At 38.7% G+C, this 16,329-nt stretch overlaps 50 non-coding genes and 36 pseudogenes across 50 annotated transcripts; all 86 read right to left on the bottom strand.

The window, feature by feature from the left end:
• Nucleotides 1-38: 38 nt before the first annotated feature.
• Nucleotides 39-157, bottom strand: LOC146156933 (5S ribosomal RNA). The gene has a single exon (XR_014497423.1). It is a non-coding gene; the product is annotated as a 5S ribosomal RNA (ribosomal RNA).
• Nucleotides 158-231: 74 nt separating this feature from the next.
• Nucleotides 232-350, bottom strand: LOC146156934 (5S ribosomal RNA; annotated as a pseudogene).
• A 63-nt stretch (nucleotides 351-413) lies between these two features.
• On the bottom strand, nucleotides 414-532 carry LOC146156935 (5S ribosomal RNA). Its single transcript, XR_014496757.1, has one exon. It is a non-coding gene; the product is annotated as a 5S ribosomal RNA (ribosomal RNA).
• Nucleotides 533-595: 63 nt separating this feature from the next.
• Nucleotides 596-714, bottom strand: LOC146156936 (5S ribosomal RNA). The gene has a single exon (XR_014497585.1). It is a non-coding gene; the product is annotated as a 5S ribosomal RNA (ribosomal RNA).
• Nucleotides 715-882: 168 nt separating this feature from the next.
• LOC146156937 (5S ribosomal RNA) lies at nucleotides 883-1,001 on the bottom strand (annotated as a pseudogene).
• Nucleotides 1,002-1,065: 64 nt separating this feature from the next.
• Nucleotides 1,066-1,183, bottom strand: LOC146156938 (5S ribosomal RNA; annotated as a pseudogene).
• A 63-nt stretch (nucleotides 1,184-1,246) lies between these two features.
• On the bottom strand, nucleotides 1,247-1,365 carry LOC146156939 (5S ribosomal RNA). The gene has a single exon (XR_014495414.1). It is a non-coding gene; the product is annotated as a 5S ribosomal RNA (ribosomal RNA).
• Nucleotides 1,366-1,431: 66 nt separating this feature from the next.
• On the bottom strand, nucleotides 1,432-1,549 carry LOC146156940 (5S ribosomal RNA; annotated as a pseudogene).
• A 63-nt stretch (nucleotides 1,550-1,612) lies between these two features.
• LOC146156941 (5S ribosomal RNA) lies at nucleotides 1,613-1,726 on the bottom strand (annotated as a pseudogene).
• A 73-nt stretch (nucleotides 1,727-1,799) lies between these two features.
• On the bottom strand, nucleotides 1,800-1,918 carry LOC146156942 (5S ribosomal RNA; annotated as a pseudogene).
• A 74-nt stretch (nucleotides 1,919-1,992) lies between these two features.
• On the bottom strand, nucleotides 1,993-2,111 carry LOC146156943 (5S ribosomal RNA). Its single transcript, XR_014497936.1, has one exon. It is a non-coding gene; the product is annotated as a 5S ribosomal RNA (ribosomal RNA).
• Nucleotides 2,112-2,175: 64 nt separating this feature from the next.
• Nucleotides 2,176-2,294, bottom strand: LOC146156944 (5S ribosomal RNA). The gene has a single exon (XR_014495416.1). It is a non-coding gene; the product is annotated as a 5S ribosomal RNA (ribosomal RNA).
• Nucleotides 2,295-2,358: 64 nt separating this feature from the next.
• On the bottom strand, nucleotides 2,359-2,477 carry LOC146156945 (5S ribosomal RNA). The gene has a single exon (XR_014496541.1). It is a non-coding gene; the product is annotated as a 5S ribosomal RNA (ribosomal RNA).
• A 74-nt stretch (nucleotides 2,478-2,551) lies between these two features.
• On the bottom strand, nucleotides 2,552-2,670 carry LOC146156946 (5S ribosomal RNA; annotated as a pseudogene).
• Nucleotides 2,671-2,744: 74 nt separating this feature from the next.
• Nucleotides 2,745-2,863, bottom strand: LOC146156947 (5S ribosomal RNA; annotated as a pseudogene).
• Nucleotides 2,864-2,927: 64 nt separating this feature from the next.
• LOC146156948 (5S ribosomal RNA) lies at nucleotides 2,928-3,046 on the bottom strand. The gene has a single exon (XR_014496352.1). It is a non-coding gene; the product is annotated as a 5S ribosomal RNA (ribosomal RNA).
• Nucleotides 3,047-3,110: 64 nt separating this feature from the next.
• LOC146156949 (5S ribosomal RNA) lies at nucleotides 3,111-3,228 on the bottom strand. Its single transcript, XR_014498181.1, has one exon. It is a non-coding gene; the product is annotated as a 5S ribosomal RNA (ribosomal RNA).
• A 64-nt stretch (nucleotides 3,229-3,292) lies between these two features.
• Nucleotides 3,293-3,411, bottom strand: LOC146156950 (5S ribosomal RNA; annotated as a pseudogene).
• Nucleotides 3,412-3,476: 65 nt separating this feature from the next.
• On the bottom strand, nucleotides 3,477-3,595 carry LOC146156951 (5S ribosomal RNA). The gene has a single exon (XR_014497389.1). It is a non-coding gene; the product is annotated as a 5S ribosomal RNA (ribosomal RNA).
• A 74-nt stretch (nucleotides 3,596-3,669) lies between these two features.
• On the bottom strand, nucleotides 3,670-3,788 carry LOC146156952 (5S ribosomal RNA; annotated as a pseudogene).
• Nucleotides 3,789-3,862: 74 nt separating this feature from the next.
• LOC146156953 (5S ribosomal RNA) lies at nucleotides 3,863-3,981 on the bottom strand. The gene has a single exon (XR_014497723.1). It is a non-coding gene; the product is annotated as a 5S ribosomal RNA (ribosomal RNA).
• A 63-nt stretch (nucleotides 3,982-4,044) lies between these two features.
• On the bottom strand, nucleotides 4,045-4,163 carry LOC146156954 (5S ribosomal RNA). The gene has a single exon (XR_014496462.1). It is a non-coding gene; the product is annotated as a 5S ribosomal RNA (ribosomal RNA).
• A 64-nt stretch (nucleotides 4,164-4,227) lies between these two features.
• LOC146156955 (5S ribosomal RNA) lies at nucleotides 4,228-4,346 on the bottom strand. The gene has a single exon (XR_014495826.1). It is a non-coding gene; the product is annotated as a 5S ribosomal RNA (ribosomal RNA).
• Nucleotides 4,347-4,410: 64 nt separating this feature from the next.
• On the bottom strand, nucleotides 4,411-4,529 carry LOC146156956 (5S ribosomal RNA). Its single transcript, XR_014497390.1, has one exon. It is a non-coding gene; the product is annotated as a 5S ribosomal RNA (ribosomal RNA).
• Nucleotides 4,530-4,603: 74 nt separating this feature from the next.
• On the bottom strand, nucleotides 4,604-4,722 carry LOC146156957 (5S ribosomal RNA; annotated as a pseudogene).
• Nucleotides 4,723-4,796: 74 nt separating this feature from the next.
• LOC146156958 (5S ribosomal RNA) lies at nucleotides 4,797-4,915 on the bottom strand. The gene has a single exon (XR_014497724.1). It is a non-coding gene; the product is annotated as a 5S ribosomal RNA (ribosomal RNA).
• Nucleotides 4,916-4,978: 63 nt separating this feature from the next.
• Nucleotides 4,979-5,097, bottom strand: LOC146156959 (5S ribosomal RNA). Its single transcript, XR_014496463.1, has one exon. It is a non-coding gene; the product is annotated as a 5S ribosomal RNA (ribosomal RNA).
• Nucleotides 5,098-5,161: 64 nt separating this feature from the next.
• Nucleotides 5,162-5,280, bottom strand: LOC146156960 (5S ribosomal RNA). The gene has a single exon (XR_014495799.1). It is a non-coding gene; the product is annotated as a 5S ribosomal RNA (ribosomal RNA).
• Nucleotides 5,281-5,343: 63 nt separating this feature from the next.
• LOC146156961 (5S ribosomal RNA) lies at nucleotides 5,344-5,462 on the bottom strand (annotated as a pseudogene).
• A 65-nt stretch (nucleotides 5,463-5,527) lies between these two features.
• Nucleotides 5,528-5,646, bottom strand: LOC146156962 (5S ribosomal RNA). The gene has a single exon (XR_014498325.1). It is a non-coding gene; the product is annotated as a 5S ribosomal RNA (ribosomal RNA).
• Nucleotides 5,647-5,711: 65 nt separating this feature from the next.
• Nucleotides 5,712-5,830, bottom strand: LOC146156963 (5S ribosomal RNA). The gene has a single exon (XR_014495570.1). It is a non-coding gene; the product is annotated as a 5S ribosomal RNA (ribosomal RNA).
• A 244-nt stretch (nucleotides 5,831-6,074) lies between these two features.
• Nucleotides 6,075-6,193, bottom strand: LOC146156964 (5S ribosomal RNA). Its single transcript, XR_014496353.1, has one exon. It is a non-coding gene; the product is annotated as a 5S ribosomal RNA (ribosomal RNA).
• Nucleotides 6,194-6,257: 64 nt separating this feature from the next.
• Nucleotides 6,258-6,375, bottom strand: LOC146156965 (5S ribosomal RNA; annotated as a pseudogene).
• A 64-nt stretch (nucleotides 6,376-6,439) lies between these two features.
• On the bottom strand, nucleotides 6,440-6,558 carry LOC146156966 (5S ribosomal RNA; annotated as a pseudogene).
• Nucleotides 6,559-6,632: 74 nt separating this feature from the next.
• LOC146156967 (5S ribosomal RNA) lies at nucleotides 6,633-6,751 on the bottom strand (annotated as a pseudogene).
• A 74-nt stretch (nucleotides 6,752-6,825) lies between these two features.
• LOC146156968 (5S ribosomal RNA) lies at nucleotides 6,826-6,944 on the bottom strand. Its single transcript, XR_014497725.1, has one exon. It is a non-coding gene; the product is annotated as a 5S ribosomal RNA (ribosomal RNA).
• Nucleotides 6,945-7,007: 63 nt separating this feature from the next.
• LOC146156969 (5S ribosomal RNA) lies at nucleotides 7,008-7,126 on the bottom strand. Its single transcript, XR_014496464.1, has one exon. It is a non-coding gene; the product is annotated as a 5S ribosomal RNA (ribosomal RNA).
• A 64-nt stretch (nucleotides 7,127-7,190) lies between these two features.
• On the bottom strand, nucleotides 7,191-7,309 carry LOC146156970 (5S ribosomal RNA). Its single transcript, XR_014495837.1, has one exon. It is a non-coding gene; the product is annotated as a 5S ribosomal RNA (ribosomal RNA).
• Nucleotides 7,310-7,373: 64 nt separating this feature from the next.
• LOC146156971 (5S ribosomal RNA) lies at nucleotides 7,374-7,492 on the bottom strand. Its single transcript, XR_014497391.1, has one exon. It is a non-coding gene; the product is annotated as a 5S ribosomal RNA (ribosomal RNA).
• A 74-nt stretch (nucleotides 7,493-7,566) lies between these two features.
• Nucleotides 7,567-7,685, bottom strand: LOC146156972 (5S ribosomal RNA; annotated as a pseudogene).
• Nucleotides 7,686-7,759: 74 nt separating this feature from the next.
• On the bottom strand, nucleotides 7,760-7,878 carry LOC146156973 (5S ribosomal RNA). Its single transcript, XR_014497726.1, has one exon. It is a non-coding gene; the product is annotated as a 5S ribosomal RNA (ribosomal RNA).
• A 63-nt stretch (nucleotides 7,879-7,941) lies between these two features.
• On the bottom strand, nucleotides 7,942-8,060 carry LOC146156974 (5S ribosomal RNA). The gene has a single exon (XR_014496465.1). It is a non-coding gene; the product is annotated as a 5S ribosomal RNA (ribosomal RNA).
• Nucleotides 8,061-8,124: 64 nt separating this feature from the next.
• LOC146156975 (5S ribosomal RNA) lies at nucleotides 8,125-8,243 on the bottom strand. Its single transcript, XR_014497186.1, has one exon. It is a non-coding gene; the product is annotated as a 5S ribosomal RNA (ribosomal RNA).
• A 74-nt stretch (nucleotides 8,244-8,317) lies between these two features.
• On the bottom strand, nucleotides 8,318-8,436 carry LOC146156976 (5S ribosomal RNA; annotated as a pseudogene).
• A 74-nt stretch (nucleotides 8,437-8,510) lies between these two features.
• Nucleotides 8,511-8,629, bottom strand: LOC146156977 (5S ribosomal RNA; annotated as a pseudogene).
• Nucleotides 8,630-8,693: 64 nt separating this feature from the next.
• Nucleotides 8,694-8,812, bottom strand: LOC146156978 (5S ribosomal RNA; annotated as a pseudogene).
• Nucleotides 8,813-8,886: 74 nt separating this feature from the next.
• LOC146156979 (5S ribosomal RNA) lies at nucleotides 8,887-9,005 on the bottom strand (annotated as a pseudogene).
• Nucleotides 9,006-9,079: 74 nt separating this feature from the next.
• On the bottom strand, nucleotides 9,080-9,198 carry LOC146156980 (5S ribosomal RNA). Its single transcript, XR_014497727.1, has one exon. It is a non-coding gene; the product is annotated as a 5S ribosomal RNA (ribosomal RNA).
• Nucleotides 9,199-9,261: 63 nt separating this feature from the next.
• Nucleotides 9,262-9,380, bottom strand: LOC146156981 (5S ribosomal RNA). The gene has a single exon (XR_014496144.1). It is a non-coding gene; the product is annotated as a 5S ribosomal RNA (ribosomal RNA).
• Nucleotides 9,381-9,444: 64 nt separating this feature from the next.
• Nucleotides 9,445-9,563, bottom strand: LOC146156982 (5S ribosomal RNA; annotated as a pseudogene).
• Nucleotides 9,564-9,628: 65 nt separating this feature from the next.
• On the bottom strand, nucleotides 9,629-9,747 carry LOC146156983 (5S ribosomal RNA). The gene has a single exon (XR_014498326.1). It is a non-coding gene; the product is annotated as a 5S ribosomal RNA (ribosomal RNA).
• Nucleotides 9,748-9,812: 65 nt separating this feature from the next.
• Nucleotides 9,813-9,931, bottom strand: LOC146156984 (5S ribosomal RNA). Its single transcript, XR_014495417.1, has one exon. It is a non-coding gene; the product is annotated as a 5S ribosomal RNA (ribosomal RNA).
• Nucleotides 9,932-9,995: 64 nt separating this feature from the next.
• LOC146156985 (5S ribosomal RNA) lies at nucleotides 9,996-10,114 on the bottom strand. Its single transcript, XR_014497424.1, has one exon. It is a non-coding gene; the product is annotated as a 5S ribosomal RNA (ribosomal RNA).
• A 74-nt stretch (nucleotides 10,115-10,188) lies between these two features.
• Nucleotides 10,189-10,307, bottom strand: LOC146156986 (5S ribosomal RNA; annotated as a pseudogene).
• A 65-nt stretch (nucleotides 10,308-10,372) lies between these two features.
• LOC146156987 (5S ribosomal RNA) lies at nucleotides 10,373-10,491 on the bottom strand. Its single transcript, XR_014495581.1, has one exon. It is a non-coding gene; the product is annotated as a 5S ribosomal RNA (ribosomal RNA).
• Nucleotides 10,492-10,565: 74 nt separating this feature from the next.
• LOC146156988 (5S ribosomal RNA) lies at nucleotides 10,566-10,684 on the bottom strand (annotated as a pseudogene).
• A 64-nt stretch (nucleotides 10,685-10,748) lies between these two features.
• LOC146156989 (5S ribosomal RNA) lies at nucleotides 10,749-10,867 on the bottom strand. Its single transcript, XR_014496354.1, has one exon. It is a non-coding gene; the product is annotated as a 5S ribosomal RNA (ribosomal RNA).
• Nucleotides 10,868-10,931: 64 nt separating this feature from the next.
• LOC146156990 (5S ribosomal RNA) lies at nucleotides 10,932-11,049 on the bottom strand. The gene has a single exon (XR_014497807.1). It is a non-coding gene; the product is annotated as a 5S ribosomal RNA (ribosomal RNA).
• Nucleotides 11,050-11,113: 64 nt separating this feature from the next.
• On the bottom strand, nucleotides 11,114-11,232 carry LOC146156991 (5S ribosomal RNA; annotated as a pseudogene).
• Nucleotides 11,233-11,297: 65 nt separating this feature from the next.
• Nucleotides 11,298-11,416, bottom strand: LOC146156992 (5S ribosomal RNA; annotated as a pseudogene).
• A 74-nt stretch (nucleotides 11,417-11,490) lies between these two features.
• On the bottom strand, nucleotides 11,491-11,609 carry LOC146156993 (5S ribosomal RNA; annotated as a pseudogene).
• A 74-nt stretch (nucleotides 11,610-11,683) lies between these two features.
• On the bottom strand, nucleotides 11,684-11,802 carry LOC146156994 (5S ribosomal RNA; annotated as a pseudogene).
• Nucleotides 11,803-11,865: 63 nt separating this feature from the next.
• LOC146156995 (5S ribosomal RNA) lies at nucleotides 11,866-11,984 on the bottom strand. The gene has a single exon (XR_014496466.1). It is a non-coding gene; the product is annotated as a 5S ribosomal RNA (ribosomal RNA).
• A 64-nt stretch (nucleotides 11,985-12,048) lies between these two features.
• LOC146156996 (5S ribosomal RNA) lies at nucleotides 12,049-12,167 on the bottom strand. The gene has a single exon (XR_014495848.1). It is a non-coding gene; the product is annotated as a 5S ribosomal RNA (ribosomal RNA).
• A 64-nt stretch (nucleotides 12,168-12,231) lies between these two features.
• Nucleotides 12,232-12,350, bottom strand: LOC146156997 (5S ribosomal RNA; annotated as a pseudogene).
• A 74-nt stretch (nucleotides 12,351-12,424) lies between these two features.
• LOC146156998 (5S ribosomal RNA) lies at nucleotides 12,425-12,543 on the bottom strand (annotated as a pseudogene).
• Nucleotides 12,544-12,617: 74 nt separating this feature from the next.
• Nucleotides 12,618-12,736, bottom strand: LOC146156999 (5S ribosomal RNA). Its single transcript, XR_014497729.1, has one exon. It is a non-coding gene; the product is annotated as a 5S ribosomal RNA (ribosomal RNA).
• A 63-nt stretch (nucleotides 12,737-12,799) lies between these two features.
• Nucleotides 12,800-12,918, bottom strand: LOC146157000 (5S ribosomal RNA). Its single transcript, XR_014496145.1, has one exon. It is a non-coding gene; the product is annotated as a 5S ribosomal RNA (ribosomal RNA).
• Nucleotides 12,919-12,982: 64 nt separating this feature from the next.
• Nucleotides 12,983-13,101, bottom strand: LOC146157001 (5S ribosomal RNA; annotated as a pseudogene).
• A 65-nt stretch (nucleotides 13,102-13,166) lies between these two features.
• On the bottom strand, nucleotides 13,167-13,285 carry LOC146157002 (5S ribosomal RNA). The gene has a single exon (XR_014498327.1). It is a non-coding gene; the product is annotated as a 5S ribosomal RNA (ribosomal RNA).
• Nucleotides 13,286-13,350: 65 nt separating this feature from the next.
• LOC146157003 (5S ribosomal RNA) lies at nucleotides 13,351-13,469 on the bottom strand. The gene has a single exon (XR_014495418.1). It is a non-coding gene; the product is annotated as a 5S ribosomal RNA (ribosomal RNA).
• Nucleotides 13,470-13,533: 64 nt separating this feature from the next.
• LOC146157004 (5S ribosomal RNA) lies at nucleotides 13,534-13,652 on the bottom strand. The gene has a single exon (XR_014497425.1). It is a non-coding gene; the product is annotated as a 5S ribosomal RNA (ribosomal RNA).
• A 74-nt stretch (nucleotides 13,653-13,726) lies between these two features.
• On the bottom strand, nucleotides 13,727-13,845 carry LOC146157005 (5S ribosomal RNA; annotated as a pseudogene).
• A 65-nt stretch (nucleotides 13,846-13,910) lies between these two features.
• On the bottom strand, nucleotides 13,911-14,029 carry LOC146157006 (5S ribosomal RNA). Its single transcript, XR_014495593.1, has one exon. It is a non-coding gene; the product is annotated as a 5S ribosomal RNA (ribosomal RNA).
• A 74-nt stretch (nucleotides 14,030-14,103) lies between these two features.
• Nucleotides 14,104-14,222, bottom strand: LOC146157007 (5S ribosomal RNA; annotated as a pseudogene).
• A 64-nt stretch (nucleotides 14,223-14,286) lies between these two features.
• On the bottom strand, nucleotides 14,287-14,405 carry LOC146157008 (5S ribosomal RNA). The gene has a single exon (XR_014496355.1). It is a non-coding gene; the product is annotated as a 5S ribosomal RNA (ribosomal RNA).
• Nucleotides 14,406-14,469: 64 nt separating this feature from the next.
• On the bottom strand, nucleotides 14,470-14,587 carry LOC146157009 (5S ribosomal RNA). Its single transcript, XR_014497808.1, has one exon. It is a non-coding gene; the product is annotated as a 5S ribosomal RNA (ribosomal RNA).
• Nucleotides 14,588-14,651: 64 nt separating this feature from the next.
• LOC146157010 (5S ribosomal RNA) lies at nucleotides 14,652-14,770 on the bottom strand (annotated as a pseudogene).
• A 65-nt stretch (nucleotides 14,771-14,835) lies between these two features.
• On the bottom strand, nucleotides 14,836-14,954 carry LOC146157011 (5S ribosomal RNA; annotated as a pseudogene).
• Nucleotides 14,955-15,028: 74 nt separating this feature from the next.
• On the bottom strand, nucleotides 15,029-15,157 carry LOC146157012 (5S ribosomal RNA; annotated as a pseudogene).
• A 74-nt stretch (nucleotides 15,158-15,231) lies between these two features.
• Nucleotides 15,232-15,350, bottom strand: LOC146157013 (5S ribosomal RNA). The gene has a single exon (XR_014497730.1). It is a non-coding gene; the product is annotated as a 5S ribosomal RNA (ribosomal RNA).
• Nucleotides 15,351-15,413: 63 nt separating this feature from the next.
• LOC146157014 (5S ribosomal RNA) lies at nucleotides 15,414-15,532 on the bottom strand. Its single transcript, XR_014496467.1, has one exon. It is a non-coding gene; the product is annotated as a 5S ribosomal RNA (ribosomal RNA).
• Nucleotides 15,533-15,596: 64 nt separating this feature from the next.
• LOC146157015 (5S ribosomal RNA) lies at nucleotides 15,597-15,715 on the bottom strand. The gene has a single exon (XR_014495859.1). It is a non-coding gene; the product is annotated as a 5S ribosomal RNA (ribosomal RNA).
• A 64-nt stretch (nucleotides 15,716-15,779) lies between these two features.
• On the bottom strand, nucleotides 15,780-15,898 carry LOC146157016 (5S ribosomal RNA). The gene has a single exon (XR_014497392.1). It is a non-coding gene; the product is annotated as a 5S ribosomal RNA (ribosomal RNA).
• Nucleotides 15,899-15,972: 74 nt separating this feature from the next.
• Nucleotides 15,973-16,091, bottom strand: LOC146157017 (5S ribosomal RNA; annotated as a pseudogene).
• Nucleotides 16,092-16,165: 74 nt separating this feature from the next.
• On the bottom strand, nucleotides 16,166-16,284 carry LOC146157018 (5S ribosomal RNA). The gene has a single exon (XR_014497731.1). It is a non-coding gene; the product is annotated as a 5S ribosomal RNA (ribosomal RNA).
• Nucleotides 16,285-16,329: the final 45 nt, after the last annotated feature.

A 16,329-nucleotide genomic window follows, 5' to 3' on the forward strand; every position in this document is an offset into this window, starting at 1 on the left:
TCTATTTAAAAATGTAAAAACTTAAATAAATGATATTATGCCTACGACAATTGGTATTCCTAGGCGGTCACCCATCCAAGTACTAACCAATCCCGACGTTGCTTAACTTACGAGATCGGACGAGATCGGGTGCATTCAACCTGGTATGGTCGTAGACAGTATTGGTCAACATTTTTTGGTCTAAAATCTTTAAAAATGTTAACATTTAAATATATTTGAAAAATCATATTTTGCCTATAACAATTGGAATTGCTAGGCGGTCACCCATCCAAGTACTAACCAATCCCGACGTTGCTCAACTTCCGAGATCGGACGAGATCGGGTGCATTCAACCTGGTATGGTCGTAGCCAGTATTGGTCAACATTTTATGTCTATTCTATTTTAAAAATAAAAACTTAAATAAATCATATTTTGCCTACGACAATTGGTATTCCTAGGCGGTCACCCATCCAAGTACTAACCAATCCCGACGTTGCTTAACTTCCGAGATCGGACGAGATCGGATGCATTCAACCTGGTATGGTCGTAAGCAGTATTTCTCAACATTTTATGTCTATTCTATTTTAAAAATAAAAACTTAAATAAATCATATTTTGACTACGACAATTGGTATTCCTAGGCGGTCACCCATCCAAGTACTAACCAATCCCGACGTTGCTTAACTTCCGAGATCGGAGGAGATCGGGTGCATTCAACCTGGTATTGTCGTAGACAGTATTGGTCAACATTTATGGTCTAATCAAATAAAAAATGTAAAAACTTAAATAAATCATATTGTGCCTACGACAATTGGTATTCCTAGGTATGGTCGTAGCCAGTATTGGTCAACATTTTTTGGTCTAATCTATTTAAAAATGTAAAAACTTAAATAAATCTTATTTTGCCTACGACAATTGATATTCCTAAGCGGTCACCCATCCAAGTACTAACCAATCCCGACGTTGCTTAACTTCCGAGATCGGAAGAGATTGGGTGCATTCAACCTGGTATGGTCGTAGACAGTAATCGTCAACATTTATGATCTAATCTATTTGAAAATGTAAAAACTTAAATAAATCATATTGTGCCTACGACAATTGGATTCCTAGGCGGTCACCCATCCAAGTACTAACCAATCCCGACGTTTCTTAACTTCCGAGATCGGACGAGATCGTGTGCATTCAACCTGGTATGGTCGTGGACAGTATTGGTCAACATTTATGGTCTAATCTATTTAAAAATGTAAAACTTAAATAAATCATATTGTGCCTACGACAATTGGTATTCCTAGGCGGTCACCCATCCAAGTACTAACCAATCCCGACGTTGCTTAACTTCCGAGATCGGACGAGATCGGGTGCATTCAACCTGGTATGGTCGTAGACAGTAATCGTCAACATTTATGGTCTAATCTATTTTATAAAATGTAAAAACTTAAATAAATCATATTGTGCCTACGACAATTGGATTCCTAGGCGGTCACCCATCCAAGTACTAACCAATCGCGACGTTTCTTAACTTCCGAGATCGGACGAGATCGTGTGCATTCAACCTGGTATGGTCGTGGACAGTATTGGTCAACATTTATGGTCTAATCTATTTAAAAATGTAAAACTTAAATAAATCATATTGTGCCTACGACAATTGGTATTCCTAGGCGGTCACCCATCCAAGTCCAATCCCAACGTTGCTTAACTTCCGAGATCGGACGAGATAGGGTGCATTGAACCTGGTATGGTCGTAGACAGTGTTGGTAAACATTTTTTGGTCTAAAATCTTTAAAATGCTAACATTTAAATATATTTTAAAAATAATATTTTGCCTATGACAATTGGTATTGCTAGGCGGTCACCCATCCAAGTACTAACCAATCCCGACGTTGCTTAACTTCCGAGATCGGACGAGATCGGGTGCATTCAACCTGGTATGGTCGTAGACAGTATTGGTCAACATTTTTTGGTCTAAAATCTTCAAAAATGTTAACATTTAAATATATTTTATAAATCATATTTTGCCTATGACAATTGGAATTCCTATGCGGTCACCCATCCAAGTACTAACCAATCCCGACGTTGCTTAACTTCCGAGATCGGACGAGATCGGGTGCATTCAACCTGGTATGGTCGTAAGCAGTATTTCTCAACATTTTACGTCTAATCTATTTAAAAAAGTAAAAACTTAAATAAATCATATTTTGCCTACGACAATTGGTATTCCTAGGCGGTCACCCATCCAAGTACTAACCAATCCCGACGTTGCTTAACTTCCGAGATCGGACGAGATCGGGTGCATTCAACCTGGTATGGTCGTAGACAGTATTGGTCAACATTTATGGTCTAATCTATTTAAATATGTAAAAACTTAAATAAATCATATTGTGCCTACGACAATTGGTATTCCTAGGCGGTCACCCATCCAAGTACTAACCAATCCCGATGTTGCTTAACTTCCGAGATCGGACGAGATCGGGTGCATTCAACCTGGTATGGTCGTAGAGAGTATTGGTCAACATTTTTTGGTCTAAAATCTTCAAAAATGTTAACATTTAAATATATTTTATAAATCATATTTTGCCTATGACATTTGGAATTCCTATGCGGTCACCCATCCAAGTACTAACCAATCCCGACGTTGCTTAACTTCCGAGATCGGACGATATCGGGTGCATTCAACCTGGTATGGTCGTAGACAGTATTGGTCAACATTTTTTGGTCTAAAATCTTCAAAAATGTTAACATTTAAATATATTATATAAATCATATTTTGCCTATGACAATTGGAATTCCTATGCGGTCACCCATCCAAGTACTAACCAATCCCGACGTTGCTTAACCTCCGAGATCCGACGAGATCGGGTGCATTGAACCTGGTATGGTCGTAGACAGTATTTCTCAACATTTTACGTCTAATCTATTTAAAAAAGTAAAAACTTAAATGAATCATATTTTGCCTACGACAATTGGTATTCCTAGGCGGTCACCCATCCAAGTACTAACCAATCCCGACGTTGCTTAACTTCCGAGATCGGACGAGATCAGGTGCATTCAACCTGGTATGGTCGTAGACAGTATTGGTCAACATTTATGGTCTAATCTATTTAAAGATGTAAAAACTTAAATAAATCATATTGTGCCTACGACAATTGGTATTCCTAGGCGGTCACCCATCCAAGTACTAACAATCCCGACGTTGCTTAACTTCCGAGATCGGACGAGATCGGGTGCATTCAACCTGGTATGGTCGTAGACAGTATTGGTCAACATTTATGGTCTAATCTATTTAAATATGTAAAAACTTAAATAAATCATATTGTGCCTACGACAATTGGTATTCCTAGGCGGTCACCCATCCAAGTACTAACCAATCCCGACGTTGCTTAACTTCCCACATCGGACGAGATCGGGTGCATTCAACCTGATATGGTCGTAGCCAGTATTGGTCAACATTTTTTGGTCTAATCTATTTAAAAATGTAAAAACTTAAATAAATCATATTTTGCCTACGACAATTGGTATTCCTAGGCGGTCACCCATCCAAGTACTAACCAATCCCGACGTTGCTTAACTTCCGAGATCGGACGAGATCGGGTGCATTCAACCTGGTTTGGTCGTAAACAGTATTGGTCAACATTTTTTGGTCTAAAATCTTTAAAAATGTTAACATTTAAATATATTTCAAAAATCATATTTTGCCTATGACAATTGGTTTTGCTAGGCGGTCACCCATCCAAGTACTAACCAATCCCGACGTTGCTTAACTTCCGAGATCGGACGAGATCGGGTGCATTCAACCTGGTATGGTCGTAGACAGTATTGGTCAACATTTTTTGGTCTAAAATCTTCAAAAATGTTAACATTTAAATATATTTTATAAATCATATTTTGCCTATGACAATTGGAATTCCTATGCGGTCACCCATCCAAGTACTAACCAATCCCGACGTTGCTTAACTTCCGAGATCGGACGAGATCGGGTGCATTCAACCTGGTATGGTCGTAGACAGTATTGGTCAACATTTATGGTCTAATCTATTTAAAAATGTAAAAACTTAAATAAATCATATTTGCCTACGACAATTGGTATTCCTAGGCGGTCACCCATCCAAGTACTAACCAATCCCGACGTTGATTAACTTCCGAGATCGGACGAGATCGGGTGCATTCAACCTGGTATGGTCGTAAGCAGAATTTCTCAACATTTTACGTCTAATCTATTTAAAAAAGTAAAAACTTAAATAAATCATATTTTGCCTACGACAATTGGTATTCCTAGGTGGTCACCCATCCAAGTACTAACCAATCCCGACGTTGCTTAACTTCCGAGATCGGACGAGATCGGGTGCATTCAACCTGGTATGGTCGTAGACAGTATTGGTCAACATTTATGGTCTAATCTATTTAAAAATGTAAAAACTTAAATAAATCATATTTTGCCTACGACAATTGGTATTCCTAGGCGGTCACCCATCCAAGTACTAACCAATCCCGACGTTGCTTAACTTCCGAGATCGGACGAGATCGGGTGCATTCAACCTGGTTTGGTCGTAAACAGTATTGGTCAACATTTTTTGGTCTAAAATCTTTAAAAATGTTAACATTTAAATATATTTCAAAAATCATATTTTGCCTATGACAATTGGTTTTGCTAGGCGGTCACCCATCCAAGTACTAACCAATCCCGACGTTGCTTAACTTCCGAGATCGGACGAGATAGGGTGCATTCAACCTGGTATGGTCGTAGACAGTATTGGTCAACATTTTTTGGTCTAAAATCTTCAAAAATGTTAACATTTAAATATATTTTATAAATCATATTTTGCCTATGACAATTGGAATTCCTATGCGGTCACCCATCCAAGTACTAACCAATCCCGACGTTGCTTAACTTCCGAGATCGGACGAGATCGGGTGCATTCAACCTGGTATGGTCGTAGACAGTATTGGTCAACATTTATGGTCTAATCTATTTAAAAATGTAAAAACTTAAATAAATCATATTTGCCTACGACAATTGGTATTCCTAGGCGGTCACCCATCCAAGTACTAACCAATCCCGACGTTGATTAACTTCCGAGATCGGACGAGATCGGGTGCATTCAACCTGGTATGGTCGTAAGCAGTATTTCTCAACATTTTACGTCTAATCTATTTAAAAAAGTAAAAACTTAAATAAATCATATTTTGCCTACGACAATTGGTATTCCTAGTTGGTCACCCATCCAAGTACTAACCAATCCCGACGTTGCTTAACTTCCGAGATCGGACGAGATCGGGTGCATTCAACCTGGTATGGTCGTAGACAGTATTGGTCAACATTTATGGTCTAATCTATTTAAAAATGTAAAAACTTAAATAAATCATATTTGCCTACGACAATTGGTATTCCTAGGCGGTCACCCATCCAAGTACTAACCAATCCCGACGTTACTTAACTTCCGAGATCGGACGAGATGGGGTGCATTCAACCTGGTATGGTCGTAGCCAGTATTGGTCAACATTTTTAGGTCTAATCTATTTAAAAATGTAAAAACTTAAATAAATCATATTTTGCCTACGACAATTGGTATTCCTAGGCGGTCACCCATCCAAGTACTAACCAATCCCGACGTTGCTTAACTTCCGAGATCGGACGAGATCGGGTGCATTCAACCTGGTATGTTCGTAGCCAGTATTGGTCAACATTTTTAGGTCTAATCTATTTAAAAATGTAAAAACTTAAATAAATCATATTTTGCCTACGACAATTGGTATTCCTAGGCGGTCACCCATCCAAGTACTAACCAATCCCGATGTTGCTTAACTTCCGAGATCGGACGAGATCGGGTGCATTCAACCTGGTATGGTCGTAGACAGTATTGGTCAACATTTTTTGGTCTAAAATCTTCAAAAATGTTAACATTTAAATATATTTTATAAATCATATTTTGCCTGTGACATTTGGAATTCCTTCCAAGTACTAACCAATCCCGACGTTGCTTAACCTCCGAGATCGGACGAGATCGGGTGCATTGAACCTGGTATGGTCGTAGACAGTATTTCTCAACATTTTACGTCTAATCTATTTAAAAAAGTAAAAACTTAAATGAATCATATTTTGCCTACGACAATTGGTATTCCTAGGCGGTCACCCATCCAAGTACTAACCAATCCCGACGTTGCTTAACTTCCGAGATCGGACGAGATCAGGTGCATTCAACCTGGTATGGTCGTAGACAGTATTGGTCAACATTTATGGTCTAATCTATTTAAATATGTAAAAACTTAAATAAATCATATTGTGCCTACGACAATTGGTATTCCTAGGCGGTCACCCATCCAAGTACTAACAATCCCGACGTTGCTTAACTTCCCACATCGGACGAGATCGGGTGCATTCAACCTGATATGGTCGTAGCCAGTATTGGTCAACATTTTTGGTCTAATCTATTTAAAAATGTAAAAACTTAAATAAATCATATTTTGCCTACGACAATTGGTATTCCTAGGCGGTCACCCATCCAAGTACTAACCAATCCCGACGTTGCTTAACTTCCGAGATCGGACGAGATCGGGTGCATTCAACCTGGTTTGGTCGTAAATAGTATTGGTCAACATTTTTTGGTCTAAAATCTTTAAAAATGTTAACATTTAAATATATTTCAAAAATCATATTTTGCCTATGACAATTGGTTTTGCTAGGCGGTCACCCATCCAAGTACTAACCAATCCCGACGTTGCTTAACTTCCGAGATCGGACGAGATCGGGTGCATTCAACCTGGTATGGTCGTAGACAGTATTGGTCAACATTTTTTGGTCTAAAATCTTCAAAAATGTTAACATTTAAATACATTTTATAAATCATATTTTGCCTATGACAATTGGAATTCCTATGCGGTCACCCATCCAAGTACTAACCAATCCCGACGTTGCTTAACTTCCGAGATCGGACGAGATCGGGTGCATTCAACCTGGTATGGTCGTAGACAGTATTGGTCAACATTTATGGTCTAATCTATTTAAAAATGTAAAAACTTAAATAAATCATATTTGCCTACGACAATTGGTATTCCTAGGCGGTCACCCATCCAAGTACTAACCAATCCCGACGTTGATTAACTTCCGAGATCGGACGAGATCGGGTGCATTCAACCTGGTATGGTCGTAAGCAGAATTTCTCAACATTTTACGTCTAATCTATTTAAAAAAGTAAAAACTTAAATAAATCATATTTTGCCTACGACAATTGGTATTCCTAGGTGGTCACCCATCCAAGTACTAACCAATCCCGACGTTGCTTAACTTCCGAGATCGGACGAGATCGGGTGCATTCAACCTGGTATGGTCGTAGACAGTATTGGTCAACATTTATGGTCTAATCTATTTAAAAATGTAAAAACTTAAATAAATCATATTTTGCCTACGACAATTGGTATTCCTAGGCGGTCACCCATCCAAGTACTAACCAATCCCGACGTTGCTTAACTTCCGAGATCGGACGAGATCGGGTGCATTCAACCTGGTTTGGTCGTAAACAGTATTGGTCAACATTTTTTGGTCTAAAATCTTTAAAAATGTTAACATTTAAATATATTTCAAAAATCATATTTTGCCTATGACAATTGGTTTTGCTAGGCGGTCACCCATCCAAGTACTAACCAATCCCGACGTTGCTTAACTTCCGAGATCGGACGAGATCGGGTGCATTCAACCTGGTATGGTCGTAGACAGTATTGGTCAACATTTTTTGGTCTAAAATCTTCAAAAATGTTAACATTTAAATATATTTTATAAATCATATTTTGCCTATGACAATTGGAATTCCTATGCGGTCACCCATCCAAGTACTAACCAATCCCGACGTTGCTTAACTTCCGAGATCGGACGAGATCGGGTGCATTCAACCTGGTATGGTCGTAGACATTATTGGTCAACATTTATGGTCTAATCTATTTAAAAATGTAAAAACTTAAATAAATCATATTTGCCTACGACAATTGGTATTCCTAGGCGGTCACCCATCCAAGTACTAACCAATCCCGACGTTGATTAACTTCCGAGATCGGACGAGATCGGGTGCATTCAACCTGGTATGGTCGTAAGCAGTATTTCTCAACATTTTACGTCTAATCTATTTAAAAAAGTAAAAACTTAAATAAATCATATTTTGCCTACGACAATTGGTATTCCTAGGTGGTCACCCATCCAAGTACTAACCAATCCCGACGTTGCTTAACTTCCGAGATCGGACGAGATCGGGTGCATTCAACCTGGTTTGGTCGTAAACAGTATTGGTCAACATTTTTTGGTCTAAAATCTTTAAAAATGTTAACATTTAAATATATTTCAAAAATCATATTTTGCCTATGACAATTGGTTTTGCTAGGCGGTCACCCATCCAAGTACTAACCAATCCCGACGTTGCTTAACTTCCGAGATCGGACGAGATCGGGTGCATTCAACCTGGTATGGTCGTAGACAGTATTGGTCAACATTTTTTGGTCTAAAATCTTCAAAAATGTTAACATTTAAATATATTTTATAAATCATATTTTGCCTATGACAATTGGAATTCCTATGCGGTCACCCATCCAAGTACTAACCAATCCCGACGTTGCTTAACTTCCGAGATGGGACGAGATCGGGTGCATTCAACCTGGTATGGTCGTAGACAGTATTGGTCAACATTTATGGTCTAATCTATTTAAAAATGTAAAAACTTAAATAAATCATATTTTGCCTACGACAATTGGTATTCCTAGGCGGTCACCCATCCAAGTACTAACCAATCCCGACGTTGCTTAACTTCCGAGATCGGACGAGATCGGGTGCATTCAACCTGATTTGGTCGTAAACAGTATTGGTCAACATTTTTTGGTCTAAAATCTTTAAAAATGTTAACATTTAAATATATTTCAAAAATCATATTTTGCCTATGACAATTGGTTTTGCTAGGCGGTCACCCATCCAAGTACTAACCAATCCCGACGTTGCTTAACTTCCGAGATCGGACGAGATCGGGTGCATTCAACCTGGTATGGTCGTAGACAGTATTGGTCAACATTTTTTGGTCTAAAATCTTCAAAAATGTTAACATTTAAATATATTTTATAAATCATATTTTGCCTATGACAATTGGAATTCCTATGCGGTCACCCATCCAAGTACTAACCAATCCCGACGTTGCTTAACTTCCGAGATCGGACGAGATCGGGTGCATTCAACCTGGTATGGTCGTAGACAGTATTGGTCAACATTTATGGTCTAATCTATTTAAAAATGTAAAAACTTAAATAAATCATATTTGCCTACGACAATTGGTATTCCTAGGCGGTCACCCATCCAAGTACTAACCAATCCCGACGTTGATTAACTTCCGAGATCGGACGAGATCGGGTGTATTCAACCTGGTATGGTCGTAAGCAGTATTTCTCAACATTTTACGTCTAATCTATTTAAAAAAGTAAAAACTTAAATAAATCATATTTTGCCTACGACAATTGGTATTCCTAGGTGGTCACCCATCCAAGTACTAACCAATCCCGACGTTGCTTAACTTCCGAGATCGGACGAGATGGGGTGCATTCAACCTGGTATGGTCGTAGCCAGTATTGGTCAACATTTTTAGGTCTAATCTATTTAAAAATGTAAAAACTTAAATAAATCATATTTTGCCTACGACAATTGGTATTCCTAGGCGGTCACCCATCCAAGTACTAACCAATCCCGACGTTGCTTAACTTCCGAGATCGGACGAGATCGGGTGCATTCAACCTGGTATGTTCGTAGCCAGTATTGGTCAACATTTTTTGGTCTAATCTATTTAAAAATGTAAAAACTTAAATAAATCATATTATGCCTACGACAATTGGTATTCCTAGGCGGTCACCCATCCAAGTACTAACCAATCCCGACGTTGCTTAACTTCCGAGATCGGACGAGATCGGGTGCATTCAACCTGGTATGGTCGTAGACAGTATTGGTCAACATTTATGGTCTAATCTATTTAAAAATGTAAAAACTTAAATAAATGATATTATGCCTACGACAATTGGTATTCCTAGGCGGTCACCCATCCAAGTACTAACCAATCCCGACGTTGCTTAACTTACGAGATCGGACGAGATCGGGTGCATTCAACCTGGTATGGTCGTAGACAGTATTGGTCAACATTTTTTGGTCTAAAATCTTTAAAAATGTTAACATTTAAATATATTTGAAAAATCATATTTTGCCTATGACAATTGGAATTGCTAGGCGGTCACCCATCCAAGTACTAACCAATCCCGACGTTGCTTAACTTCCGAGATCGGACGAGATCGGGTGCATTCAACCTGGTATGGTCGTAGCCAGTATTGGTCAACATTTTTTGGTCTAATCTATTTAAATATGTAAAAACTTAAATAAATCATATTGTGCCTACGACAATTGGTATTCCTAGGCGGTCACCCATCCAAGTACTAACCAATCCCGATGTTGCTTAACTTCCGAGATCGGACGAGATCGGGTGCATTCAACCTGGTATGGTCGTAGACAGTATTGGTCAACATTTTTTGGTCTAAAATCTTCAAAAATGTTAACATTTAAATATATTTTATAAATCATATTTTGCCTGTGACATTTGGAATTCCTATGCGGTCACCCATCCAAGTACTAACCAATCCCGACGTTGCTTAACCTCCGAGATCGGACGAGATCGGGTGCATTGAACCTGGTATGGTCGTAGACAGTATTTCTCAACATTTTACGTCTAATCTATTTAAAAATGTAAAAACTTAAATGAATCATATTTTGCCTACGACAATTGGTATTCCTAGGCGGTCACCCATCCAAGTACTAACCAATCCCGACGTTGCTTAACTTCCGAGATCGGACGAGATCAGGTGCATTCAACCTGGTATGGTCGTAGACAGTATTGGTCAACATTTATGGTCTAATCTATTTAAATATGTAAAAACTTAAATAAATCATATTGTGCCTACGACAATTGGTATTCCTAGGCGGTCACCCATCCAAGTACTAACAATCCCGACGTTGCTTAACTTCCGAGATCGGACGAGATCGGGTGTATTCAACCTGGTATGGTCGTAGACAGTATTGGTCAACATTTATGGTCTAATCTATTTAAATATGTAAAAACTTAAATAAATCATATTGTGCCTACGAAAATTGGTATTCCTAGGCGGTCACCCATCCAAGTACTAACCAATCCCGACGTTGCTTAACTTCCCACATCGGACGAGATCGGGTGCATTCAACCTGATATGGTCGTAGCCAGTATTGGTCAACATTTTTTGGTCTAATCTATTTAAAAATGTAAAAACTTAAATAAATCATATTTTGCCTACGACAATTGGTATTCCTAGGCTGTCACCCATCCAAGTACTAACCAATCCCGACGTTGCTTAACTTCCGAGATCGGACGAGATCGGGTGCATTCAACCTGGTTTGGTCGTAAACAGTATTGGTCAACATTTTTTGGTCTAAAATCTTTAAAAATGTTAACATTTAAATATATTTCAAAAATCATATTTTGCCTATGACAATTGGTTTTGCTAGGCGGTCACCCATCCAAGTACTAACCAATCCCGACGTTGCTTAACTTCCGAGATCGGACGAGATCGGGTGCATTCAACCTGGTATGGTCGTAGACAGTATTGGTCAACATTTTTTGGTCTAAAATCTTCAAAAATGTTAACATTTAAATATATTTTATAAATCATATTTTGCCTATGACAATTGGAATTCCTATGCGGTCACCCATCCAAGTACTAACCAATCCCGACGTTGCTTAACTTCCGAGATGGGACGAGATCGGGTGCATTCAACCTGGTATGGTCGTAGACAGTATTGGTCAACATTTATGGTCTAATCTATTTAAAAATGTAAAAACTTAAATAAATCATATTTGCCTACGACAATTGGTATTCCTAGGCGGTCACCCATCCAAGTACTAACCAATCCCGACGTTGATTAACTTCCGAGATCGGACGAGATCGGGTGCATTCAACCTGGTATGGTCGTAAGCAGAATTTCTCAACATTTTACGTCTAATCTATTTAAAAAAGTAAAAACTTAAATAAATCATATTTTGCCTACGACAATTGGTATTCCTAGGTGGTCACCCATCCAAGTACTAACCAATCCCGACGTTGCTTAACTTCCGAGATCGGACGAGATCGGGTGCATTCAACCTGGTATGGTCGTAGACAGTATTGGTCAACATTTATGGTCTAATCTATTTAAAAATGTAAAAACTTAAATAAATCATATTTTGCCTACGACAATTGGTATTCCTAGGCGGTCACCCATCCAAGTACTAACCAATCCCGACGTTGCTTAACTTCCGAGATCGGACGAGATCGGGTGCATTCAACCTGATTTGGTCGTAAACAGTATTGGTCAACATTTTTTGGTCTAAAATCTTTAAAAATGTTAACATTTAAATATATTTCAAAAATCATATTTTGCCTATGACAATTGGTTTTGCTAGGCGGTCACCCATCCAAGTACTAACCAATCCCGACGTTGCTTAACTTCCGAGATCGGACGAGATCGGGTGCATTCAACCTGGTATGGTCGTAGACAGTATTGGTCAACATTTTTTGGTCTAAAATCTTCAAAAATGTTAACATTTAAATATATTTTATAAATCATATTTTGCCTATGACAATTGGAATTCCTATGCGGTCACCCATCCAAGTACTAACCAATCCCGACGTTGCTTAACTTCCGAGATCGGACGAGATCGGGTGCATTCAACCTGGTATGGTCGTAGACAGTATTGGTCAACATTTATGGTCTAATCTATTTAAAAATGTAAAAACTTAAATAAATCATATTTGCCTACGACAATTGGTATTCCTAGGCGGTCACCCATCCAAGTACTAACCAATCCCGACGTTGATTAACTTCCGAGATCGGACGAGATCGGGTGTATTCAACCTGGTATGGTCGTAAGCAGTATTTCTCAACATTTTACGTCTAATCTATTTAAAAAAGTAAAAACTTAAATAAATCATATTTTGCCTACGACAATTGGTATTCCTAGGTGGTCACCCATCCAAGTACTAACCAATCCCGACGTTGCTTAACTTCCGAGATCGGACGAGATGGGGTGCATTCAACCTGGTATGGTCGTAGCCAGTATTGGTCAACATTTTTAGGTCTAATCTATTTAAAAATGTAAAAACTTAAATAAATCATATTTTGCCTACGACAATTGGTATTCCTAGGCGGTCACCCATCCAAGTACTAACCAATCCCGACGTTGCTTAACTTCCGAGATCGGACGAGATCGGGTGCATTCAACCTGGTATGTTCGTAGCCAGTATTGGTCAACATTTTTTGGTCTAATCTGTTTAAAAATGTAAAAACTTAAATAAATCATATTTTGCCTACGACAATTGGTATTCCTAGGCGGTCACCCATCCAAGTACTAACCAATCCCGACGTTGCTTAACTTCCGAGATCGGACGAGATCGGGTGCATTCAACCTGGTATGGTCGTAGACAGTATTGGTCAACATTTATGGTCTAATCTATTTAAAAATGTAAAAACTTAAATAAATGATATTATGCCTACGACAATTGGTATTCCTAGGCGGTCACCCATCCAAGTACTAACCAATCCCGACGTTGCTTAACTTACGAGATCGGACGAGATCGGGTGCATTCAACCTGGTATGGTCGTAGACAGTATTGGTCAACATTTTTTGGTCTAAAATCTTTAAAAATGTTAACATTTAAATATATTTGAAAAATCATATTTTGCCTATGACAATTGGAATTGCTAGGCGGTCACCCATCCAAGTACTAACCAATCCCGACGTTGCTTAACTTCCGAGATCGGACGAGATCGGGTGCATTCAACCTGGTATGGTCGTAGCCAGTATTGGTCAACATTTTTTGGTCTAATCTATTTAAATATGTAAAAACTTAAATAAATCATATTGTGCCTACGACAATTGGTATTCCTAGGCGGTCACCCATCCAAGTACTAACCAATCCCGATGTTGCTTAACTTCCGAGATCGGACGAGATCGGGTGCATTCAACCTGGTATGGTCGTAGACAGTATTGGTCAACATTTTTTGGTCTAAAATCTTCAAAAATGTTAACATTTAAATATATTTTATAAATCATATTTTGCCTGTGACATTTGGAATTCCTATGCGGTCACCCATCCAAGTACTAACCAATCCCGACGTTGCTCAACCTCCGAGATCGGACGAGATCGGGTGCATTGAACCTGGTATGGTCGTAGACAGTATTTCTCAACATTTTACGTCTAATCTATTTAAAAAAGTAAAAACTTAAATGAATCATATTTTGCCTACGACAATTGGTATTCCTAGGCGGTCACCCATCCAAGTACTAACCAATCCCGACGTTGCTTAACTTCCGAGATCGGACGAGATCAGGTGCATTCAACCTGGTATGGTCGTAGACAGTATTGGTCAACATTTATGGTCTAATCTATTTAAATATGTAAAAACTTAAATAAATCATATTGTGCCTACGACAATTGGTATTCCTAGGCGGTCACCCATCCAAGTACTAACAATCCCGACGTTGCTTAACTTCCGAGATCGGACGAGATCGGGTGTATTCAACCTGGTATGGTCGTAGACAGTATTGGTCAACATTTATGGTCTAATCTATTTAAATATGTAAAAACTTAAATAAATCATATTGTGCCTACGAAAATTGGTATTCCTAGGCGGTCACCCATCCAAGTACTAACCAATCCCGACGTTGCTTAACTTCCCACATCGGACGAGATCGGGTGCATTCAACCTGATATGGTCGTAGCCAGTATTGGTCAACATTTTTTGGTCTAATCTATTTAAAAATGTAAAAACTTAAATAAATCATATTTTGCCTACGACAATTGGTATTCCTAGGCTGTCACCCATCCAAGTACTAACCAATCCAGACGTTGCTTAACTTCCGAGATCGGACGAGATCGGGTGCATTCAACCTGGTTTGGTCGTAAACAGTATTGGTCAACATTTTTTGGTCTAAAATCTTTAAAAATGTTAACATTTAAATATATTTCAAAAATCATATTTTGCCTATGACAATTGGTTTTGCTAGGCGGTCACCCATCCAAGTACTAACCAATCCCGACGTTGCTTAACTTCCGAGATCGGACGAGATCGGACGAGATCGGGTGCATTCAACCTGGTATGGTCGTAGACAGTATTGGTCAACATTTTTTGGTCTAAAATCTTCAAAAATGTTAACATTTAAATACATTTTATAAATCATATTTTGCCTATGACAATTGGAATTCCTATGCGGTCACCCATCCAAGTACTAACCAATCCCGACGTTGCTTAACTTCCGAGATCGGACGAGATCGGGTGCATTCAACCTGGTATGGTCGTAGACAGTATTGGTCAACATTTATGGTCTAATCTATTTAAAAATGTAAAAACTTAAATAAATCATATTTGCCTACGACAATTGGTATTCCTAGGCGGTCACCCATCCAAGTACTAACCAATCCCGACGTTGATTAACTTCCGAGATCGGACGAGATCGGGTGCATTCAACCTGGTATGGTCGTAAGCAGAATTTCTCAACATTTTACGTCTAATCTATTTAAAAAAGTAAAAACTTAAATAAATCATATTTTGCCTACGACAATTGGTATTCCTAGGTGGTCACCCATCCAAGTACTAACCAATCCCGACGTTGCTTAACTTCCGAGATCGGACGAGATCGGGTGCATTCAACCTGGTATGGTCGTAGACAGTATTGGTCAACATTTATGGTCTAATCTATTTAAAAATGTAAAAACTTAAATAAATCATATTTTGCCTACGACAATTGGTATTCCTAGGCGGTCACCCATCCAAGTACTAACCAATCCCGACGTTGCTTAACTTCCGAGATCGGACGAGATCGGGTGCATTCAACCTGGTTTGGTCGTAAACAGTATTGGTCAACATTTTTTGGTCTAAAATCTTTAAAAATGTTAACATTTAAATATATTTCAAAAATCATATTTTGCCTATGACAATTGGTTTTGCTAGGCGGTCACCCATCCAAGTACTAACCAATCCCGACGTTGCTTAACTTCCGAGATCGGACGAGATCGGGTGCATTCAACCTGGTATGGTCGTAGACAGTATTGGTCAACATTTTTTGGTCTAAAATCTTCAAAAATGTTAACATTTAAATATATTTTATAAATCATATTTTGCCTATGACAATTGGAATTCCTATGCGGTCACCCATCCAAGTACTAACCAATCCCGACGTTGCTTAACTTCCGAGATCGGACGAGATCGGGTGCATTCAACCTGGTATGGTCGTAGACAGTATTGGTCAACATTTATGGTCTAATCTATTTAAAAATGTAAAA

Source organism: Ascidiella aspersa, chromosome 4 (assembly GCF_963924565.1).
Source record: "Ascidiella aspersa chromosome 4, kaAscAspe10.2, whole genome shotgun sequence".
Classification (NCBI taxonomy): domain Eukaryota; kingdom Metazoa; phylum Chordata; class Ascidiacea; order Phlebobranchia; family Ascidiidae; genus Ascidiella; species Ascidiella aspersa.